Source organism: Danio rerio, chromosome 12 (assembly GCF_052040795.2).
Source record: "Danio rerio strain M-AB ecotype USA chromosome 12, GRCz13ab, whole genome shotgun sequence".
NCBI lineage: Eukaryota > Metazoa > Chordata > Actinopteri > Cypriniformes > Danionidae > Danio > Danio rerio.
In genome coordinates, this window is record NC_141032.1 from 38837819 (window position 1) to 38846474 (window position 8656).

The window sequence follows — 8656 nt, forward strand, 5'->3', positions numbered from 1 at the left end:
TGTACATATGTCCAAATATAAATGTCAAATAAATGACAAAACACAAATTAAATCAGTCATCTGTAATGTTACAAAAGATTTTATTTGAAATGAATGCTGTCTATGTTTCTGATCATCAAATACCTGTATGCATTAAAATGTCATTTACCTCAGTTTATAAAAAATGAGACAGGAAAAAAATATCTGATCATTGATAATAACAATAATCATGAATGGTATGAAATTATATTTGAAAATATATTCTCGTATAAATGTAAATTTCTCATTATTACTGGTTTTGTATTTCTGATTAAATAATTGTAATAGAAATGTTTTCCAAATGTTTCACTAACAGTGCAGGTATCAAAATGGTATATATTTAACCTACAATCCTCAAGTTGTGAATGAATTCTTATTGGACATGTATGTCTATTTGTTAGTAGTCTTTCAGCACTTTATTACACAAAGCTGATGAACAGCAGAAAGCCTTTTCTTAATTCTCTGTCACATTTGCTTCTAGTTTTACTGAATACCAGTCTGAAAATGTCTTTTCTAATGTAGTCTGTGAACATCATAGTGTTTGCGAGTGGAAAAAGAACCCGATGAACTCCAGCGAGAAATTTTTGGGCAGCGCATCTCGTTGCAACGGTCGAGCTGTAGTCAGACGAATTATATTGGGAATAAATACTGATCTAAAATGAGCTGCACAACAAAACAAACGATAGTAATAATCACAACAATATCTGTTTCCTCACTGGCCAGAGAAATGTTGTTGTATGATATGATTGGTCTGTAAAATGTAGCTTAATCAATCCAGCATGCAATCCGGCATCAGCAATAACTAGCTGATCACAAGTTGTTTGACACAATGTCTGGCTCTTTGGTTATTTTAAAAAGGCATTTACCAGAATCTGACCAAGAACCAGTAAAAAAAAGTCTGGAGAAGAGAGAGAGGAAAAATAAAACACAGAAAGGAGTCGTTAAACATTACTATGCAATCAATTCTTACTATAAAAATATGGTTTGCATTTGTTTTTGATTATTCAATTATATGAGAAGGCTAAATAAAGCACAACACTTTCCATTTTATTTTAGGGACGTCATGAGTATCCATAATCCAGAAAGTGTGTGTTGAGGTGAAAAGGAAGCGCTTGAGTGCCACTTCCTCTCTGCTAACCAGACGCTTGATGAACTGAGTCAAAAGATACAAGTAAGTTAAACTTTATATAAGTCAGGTCCATGAATATTGGGACATCAGCACAATTCTAACATTTTTGGCTCTATACACAAACACAATGGATTTGGAGTTAAACGAAGAACATGTGCTTTAACTGCAGACTGTCAACATTAATTTGAGTTATTAAAGTGGGTATTTACATCCAAATCAGGTGAACTGTGCAGGAATTACAACAGTTTGCATATGTGCCTCCCACTTGTTAAGGGACCAAAAGTAATGGGACAGAATATTAATCATAAATCAAACTTTCACTTGAACATCCTTTGCAGTCAATTACATCCTGAAGTTTGGAACGCATATAGACATTACCAGACACTGGGTTTCATTCGGTGCTCTGCCAGGCCTCTACTGCAACTGTTTTCAGTTCCTGCTTGCTCTTGGGGCATTTTCCCTTCAGTTTTGTCTTCAGCAAGTGAAATGCATACTCAGTCGGATTTAGGTTAGGGGATTGAATTGGCCATTGCATAGCATTCTACTTCTTTCTATATATATTTTCTAATCACATTTAGCGATTTATATGCAATGTTACTGTAAAATGGTTGTTTTTTGTTTTGTACATAATACTGTAAAATGCTGAAAAATGGTTAATCCAAGCTTCTTAACCAAGTTTAAAAAGCATCTGACACGTTATCTGTGTAATAAATACAGATATGGGGAAAAATTAAGACAACTTTTAAGATTCTGTTTTTCTGGATTTCCTTGATATAAGAGATATCGAGTAAAATGTTTTTTGTTTTTCTGTTTAAATCTGATCAAATATCAATCAAAATGTTGACATTTCATAAAATATTTTACATGTAACATGTATAGTCATAAATATGTAGTAAAATAGTTATATGTATTCACATAATAGTAAAATGTATTTTTTTGTGATTGATAATCAGGATAATTCTAAAAAAACATCAATAATAGTTTTTTTGAAGATTAATTATTGGTATTATGGTCTCTAAAAAAAATGATACATTTTTCTAAAAGCATATAGCACATCTTTTGTTAGTTTTTAATGCTCTTACCTACATACTTACTTACTCCCAGGGCTACTTATATCAAAGTTAGAGATATTTAGTATTATTTTTTTTTATGAGAACCGAGCTTTATGAGGTAGGTTGTTTACCCAATGCTCAACTCCCATCCGGATGGACAGAGACATACACACATACACTATGGACAATTTAGCTTGCCCAATTCACCTACAGCACATGTCTTTGGACTGTGGGGGAAACCGGAGCACCTGGAGGAATCCCACACGAACGCGGGGAGAACATGCAAACTCAACACAGAAATGGCAACGGACCCAGCTGGGACTCAAACCAGCAACCTTCTTGCTGTGAGGTGACAGGGCTATTCATTTCACCGCCGTGTCACCCTTTTTGATGTTCTTAATGACTTAAAATTTTTTATTTTATACATTTAAAAAAACAAAATGTCATCAGTAGTTTACAGAATAAAACACCTATACATTAGTTATTTTAAACAAAAATTATTCATATAGAGTGGCATAATTGAGTACACCCCATTTTGAAAATGAATATTTTTATCCATTTCTTAGTGAATGTAGGCAATGTGTTTTGGTGCATTTAAACAAAAAAAAAAGATTTATTAAACAGATTTTTTTTAATTTATAATTTAGTCACCAAACATATTGAAAAATTGAAAGATAATATGATTAAGTTATTGATGAATAATTTATTATTTCATGTCAAATTAATTATTTGTAGCCTAACAATTCAACAGCCTGACCCGCATGGTCTTTGTTTTACCTATAACCAAATCTTGAATAAATGCAGATAAGTTACACACAAATTACCACCTGTCAATCACTTTTTCCGTGGGACTCTGGCATGATAGGCAGAGTGTTCTGTGTTGTTATGATAGCGTTGACAAAATTGGTTGGTAATAAAGCTGCACAACTAACAGCAACCAACCAACAGTATCTGAGGTTTTCGCTAAACTTACTAAGTACAAGCGTGAAAGCCAAAGATTGAAGCAGTGTACTGACGCTGTGACACGTTACCTGATAGATTCAAAAGACAGAAGAGTCGTTAGATAGAGTCAAGATTAATTAAATATTACATTTAACAACTATAGTGAGACACAATCCAGCGGATTTTTTTTAACAAAAAAAAAAAAAAAAAAACTTAAAATAAGTTATTGAAGATAGGTTATGCAATCGTCCAATCGTGATGTTTCACATTAGACATCACACACTGCCAAGTTGGTTGACATCACCCAACCCTAGCTGAAACAACACAATATTTGAGTTTTTTAGGGACAACTTTATTGTTTTAGGTTCAATCCACAATTTGTAAAAACCAATAAGTTAACTGAATTGCTTATTTTAATAAGTTTATCAGATTTCAACAAAATTTACACAAAGTTTAACTTATATTTTAATCAGTTTGATTGATAATAAATTTATAACCAAAAAAAAAAAAATAAGGCACTAAGATTTTCTTTGTTTACAGTGTATCCAATCCAAAATTTTACAAATATGAGTAGAAGACTAACATAGTGTACATGCTCTAAATCTGAAATCAAAATCTCCCTTCATTATGCAGTTTTAATGAGCCGCTAAGATAAGAGGGACGTTAACAGGTGCAAGTCTGTATATTGTTTGCTAAACAATTCCTCCAGGTTTTGTTGGAGCTCGATCTGTTTGCAGAGAAACAGCCTTTGAAATAAATATGTTCAGTGTAAACCTCTTCACGCCGTTTGCTGGAAGACTAACGGCAGCTTTTGCACCAGTCCGCTGCACATGATAACGTGCGGAAGTGCTATTTAAAGTCTGGCCTTTCCTCACGTCAGGTCAGAGTCCTGTCATCGCTGAGAAATGCAAACAAAAGAGCGCTTGGTGTTTGGCCCTGTGCGGAGCCCAGTTGAGTGCTGCGCAGATGTGGAGTGTTGCATGCAAAGTGACTCAGGACTGCATGTGCGCATGTTCAGTGCCGTCAAATCTTCTGACATGCTTTTTCCATGTCAGTCTTTTGCTCTGGTCTACACTGAAAAATATTCTTTGGATTTACTAAATTGTTTTGAGGGAAGTGTTTGCAGGGCGACGCAGTGGCGCAGTGGGTAGCACATTCCCCTCACAGCAAGAAGGTCGCTGGTTCGAGCCTCGGCTCAGTTGGCATTTCTGTGTGGAGTTTGCATGTTCTTCCTGCGTTCGTGTGGGTTTCCTCCGGGTGCTTCGGTTTCCCCCACAGTCCAAAGACATACGGTACAGGTGAATTGGGTAGGCTAAATTGTCCGGTGTGTGTGTATGTGTGTGTGTGTGTGGATGTTTCCCAGAGATGGGTTGCGGCTGGAAGGGCATCCGCTGCGTAAAAACTTGCTGGATAAGTTGGCGGTTCACGGTGCACTGTGGCGACCCCAAATTAATAAAGGGACTAAGCCAACAAGAAAATGAATGAATGAATGGAAGTGGTTGCAAACAATTGATATAGGCTAAATATTTATACTTACTACTTAAGTTGAACATTACAAACTTTCATTTGTTTGTTTAAATTCACCCATATTCAGTTGTAGTCAGAATTATTAGCTCTCCAGAATTATTAGCCGCCCTGTATATTTTCCCCCAATTTCTGTTTAATAAATTTTAACACATTTCTAAACATAATAGTTTTAATAAATCTATAATAACTGATTTCTTTTATCTTTGCCATGATGACAGTACATAATATTTAACTAGATATTTTTAAGATACTAGTATTCAATTTAAAGTGCAAATTAAAGGCTTAACTATGTCAATTACACTGTAAAAAAAATGTCAGTGATTTTAACTGTAAAATTCTGTTAAATGATTATCAGCTTATTTTTGTTAAACATATGTAAAATAGCTGTAATAGATCTTGTTTTCGAGAAAGTAGGCAGAGTGTCTGAAAACTCACCATACACCCTTATTCATTAGTCCTTAAATTAGTTGAATGGTTTAGCCCACTAGACAGAGTGACTGACAACAAATAAGTGAATTGATGAACACCTGCAGCAATCAAGCACAATCACTGAAGTAAAGAGCAAGAAATAAAATGAAGCTGCGGTCAAACTCGAGTTTGAGCATGCAAAATTCTGTAGTACAGTGCTGCGAAAAGGTTCGGGATTAAATAAGATAATTAGACATTTAAAAAAGCGAGCGTTTGGTCCATATGTTGAATTTCTGTCCAGTAAGGACATGTTTTAAACCTTGATTGGTCTCATGCAGTCAAGTGATGCGATTTTGCACCAAGCTCACCAAGCTCGAAATTTGCAACACACTAACTGTGAAACTTGTCACACAAGCTTGCATTTCCGGTCTGACACATTCGCGTGCTTATATATAGAAGCCTATGGGGAGAATTGTCCAGTGTGACCGCAGCTTTATACAGCAACAGCTTCACACCAAATCTACTGAATTAGAACAGAAACAACTCCACAAATAACATTACTGGTTAAAGTTTGACTTCATTTCTGTCAAATCTGCAAACATATTTGGTAATTAACATACGTTTTTATTTTTTAATGAAAATGTTTCAATCGACCTCACAATTGTGGAGATCAGAGGCTAATTTAGTTGAACTCTTGATCCTTTACTCTTAATGTTTCTCTAGCTGTTAAGCGCTTAAGGGCAATAATAGCATTGATCTTAAAATGATTTTTAAAAAATGAATCTTTTATTCTAGCTGAAATAAAACAAATAAAACTTTCTCCAGAAGAAAACAAATTACAGAAAATACTGTGAAAAATTCCTTGCTCTTCTTTATATAATTTGGTGAATGTTTATAAAAGAAAAAAAAAAATAACCCGACTTCAACCGTAAATTGTTTATAACCACTTACCTTAAAACAATAGTAAATCCAATAAATCCATTTTCAGTGTATTTTTTAGAGATCATCTAATTGTTTAATGAAGTTGTGTATGCAATGTATGGTTTCATATTGTATTACATTCGCAATTTATAATGCAGAGCACTTCACTAGTTGGCCTCCGCTACACTCACCCCCCTAAACCTCATTCCTATCCAGATCCCGGCACCAATGTAACCCCGCCAGTCCTACATCATTCGACCTGCTCCTAGCTGGGAATGAACTAGGGACCTTCCATTTGGGAGTCGGTTGCTCCAACAAGGAGGCTTAAGACCATGGCCTCTAGCATCTGTCGCTAGAACACCTTTAGAGGTCAGAGGAGGGAGGTTTAACTGCATAGCACTTCACTAGCTGGCCTCCGTTACACTCACCTCCCTAAACCTCACTCCTTTCCGGGTCACGGCACCAATGTAACCCCCGCCGGTCCTATTTCACCCAAACCCGCTCCGAGCTGGGATCAAACTGGCGACCTTCCACATGGCAGTCAGTTGCTCCAACAAGGAGGCTTAAGACCATGGCCTCTAGCGTCTGTCACCAGAGCACCTTTAGAGGAGTGAGGTTTACTTGCACAGCACTTCACTAGCTGGCCTCCATTACACATGCACATGCAAATGAGCCTGATAACTGAAATCAGATTGTCTTTAGTGACTGCAAACAGAAAGCATGAAAGCGTGCACTGCAACTGATTTAATCATTTCTAAGAAGTAGTGTGTGTGTGTTCAATTTGTGTATGTTTGTTGTTATTTAAAATAGGGTAAAGGAGTGCCAAAAGAGATCCTTTCAGGTAACACTTTACACCATTTACTACTGGCTTATTAGCTGCCTGTTATTAAGATATCGACTTATAAAGTTTGATCTTATTTTACATCCTTAATCCAAAACCCCATACTAACTGTTAACAAGAAGCTAATTAGTCGTTTATTGAGCTAAAGTCTAGGTTAATGATTTGTATTAATATTTAATGTTAAAGTTCTTTATTAGCACAAATACAGCTATTAAGTGAACACTTGAGAATGTATGCATGTATTTTACTAGGTAAACTATAAAAATATGTTAAACAGTTTCCGTATTTTGTAATTCATTCATGTTTGTAAATTGTGAATTTGTTTTTGTCTTTCCTGTTTTCTGAAATCGTTCTTCACCGTACTTGAACCACATTGTTGCTGTCAACTGTGTCGAGCTACCGGACATACTAGTAACAACAGGTAAGCGAGAAAAGGAACGGTGTCATACTGCCCTGTAGCATTCATTTTAATGATGAAATGCTGCCATAAGTGCCTCTGGCTACATAATTCACGATCTCCAGAAATATCTATAGGCGTACATTTTCAGAATGAACCTGTGTTGTCAGTTCACCTATAGCGCATTTCTTTAGACTGTGGGGGAAACCTGAGCACCCGGAGGAGAACATGCAAACTCCACACAGAAATGCCAACTGCTGCAGCCGGGACTTGAACCAGTGACCTTCTTACTGTGAGGTGACAGTGCTAACCACTGAGCCACTGTGTTGCGTGGCATGGAATCTTTTAATGTTCAAATTGACAGCTTTTATTTAATTTTACAGGAAATTTTATCAGTACTTTGCAGAACTAAAATTACATTTCATTTAAACACCTGAATCGTAAATCCAAAAAGTGGTATCTTAATTTTTTTTTCCGTAGCTGTATGTTTTCATAACATTGCCAAAGCATTAAAAACAAATAACGACAAGAGAAAGAACACGAAATATAACAAGAACAGATATTAATAATGTTGAAGTAAATTAAATGATCATAGACTTTTATGACATTCATGTCAGTGTTTGAAATGAGGTGTGCTGGGCAATGATGGCAATTCTCCCGTAATATTTTTTTGGTTAATGAATGGAAATACACTTTTTGATCCCAGTATTTTTTTTTTTAACTTGAAACAGTGAAGGTTTGTCTTTTGGCAGTACTGTAAGATCACACACAGAAACAAACATGCTCCTATTTCTTGTCTCGTTTTGCCTTTTAGCCTCATAATCGAATTGTTTATATAACAGTTTAAGTGTCTATATATATATATATATATATATATATATATATATATATATATATATATATATATATATATATATATATATATATATATTGTCTTTAGAAGCATTTTTTGTTGTGCTGGTTGAAAGTCTCTTCACAGTTTAATAGTAATGATTAAAGTAAATGATCTAAATGTATTTATATGTATTTTTATATTTTGGGTAAGGCATAAAAAAAAAAAAAAGTTCATGCAATTAAATAGAGTCGGACCGACATCTCTCATAATTCCGATTAGTAGCCCAAACTGTCTGTCAGCAAATGCAGATTTGAACAATTATGCAGCCTTTTGTACGCAGCTCCGCCGACCGCCGTTTGTGCATAGACTAGCGGCGCGTTCAAAAGAGAGGGAGAGAGAGCATGCGTGCAGGTAAAAACCTGCTAAATCAAAACTTTTAAAAAACCTGAATCAATATTGAAGTTAAAATGAGTAATGTGTATGATTAAGCGTAGCGTGAACTTACCTGATGATATAACATGAGAACTACAGATTCCAGCATTTTTAGTTAATGTTAGGTCATCACTTCATTCAGCTCCCTTTTAGC

At 35.3% G+C, this 8656-nt stretch overlaps 1 long non-coding RNA gene across 1 annotated transcript in view; it reads left to right on the forward strand.

Moving 5' to 3' along the window:
* The window catches only part of LOC141376854 (uncharacterized), a 196192-nt gene extending 194320 nt beyond the window's left edge, over nucleotides 1–1872 (forward strand). Inside the window, exon 12 of the long non-coding RNA XR_015504445.1 lies at nucleotides 1075–1872. This is a non-coding gene — a long non-coding RNA (uncharacterized LOC141376854). The remainder of the gene's footprint in view (nucleotides 1–1074) is intronic.
* The last annotated feature ends 6784 nt before the right edge of the window (nucleotides 1873–8656 follow it).